General features: G+C 52.9%; 1 pseudogene; it reads left to right on the forward strand.

Annotated features, from left to right (window-relative positions):
• On the forward strand, nt 1–111 carry LOC118345191 (annotated as a pseudogene; the record flags this gene model as incomplete).
• Between the last annotated feature and the right edge of the window lie 95 nt (nt 112–206).

Consider the following 206-nt stretch of genomic DNA (forward strand, 5'->3'; position numbering starts at 1 on the left):
TCATACCAGCACTAATGCACCGGATCCCATCAGAACTCCGCAGTTAAGCGTGCTTGGGCGAGAGTAGTACTAGGATGGGTGACCTCCTGGGAAGTCCTCGTGTTCCACCCCTCGTTTTTGTTTTCTCCGCCTTGCGAGATAAATTGACAAGAAGGACCACTCGGGGGTGGATTTTTGAGAAAATCTCGCCCTGCCCATCGCGTAGC

Source organism: Juglans regia, unplaced genomic scaffold (genome assembly GCF_001411555.2).
Source record: "Juglans regia cultivar Chandler unplaced genomic scaffold, Walnut 2.0 Scaffold_16702, whole genome shotgun sequence".
NCBI classification, from domain to species: domain Eukaryota; kingdom Viridiplantae; phylum Streptophyta; class Magnoliopsida; order Fagales; family Juglandaceae; genus Juglans; species Juglans regia.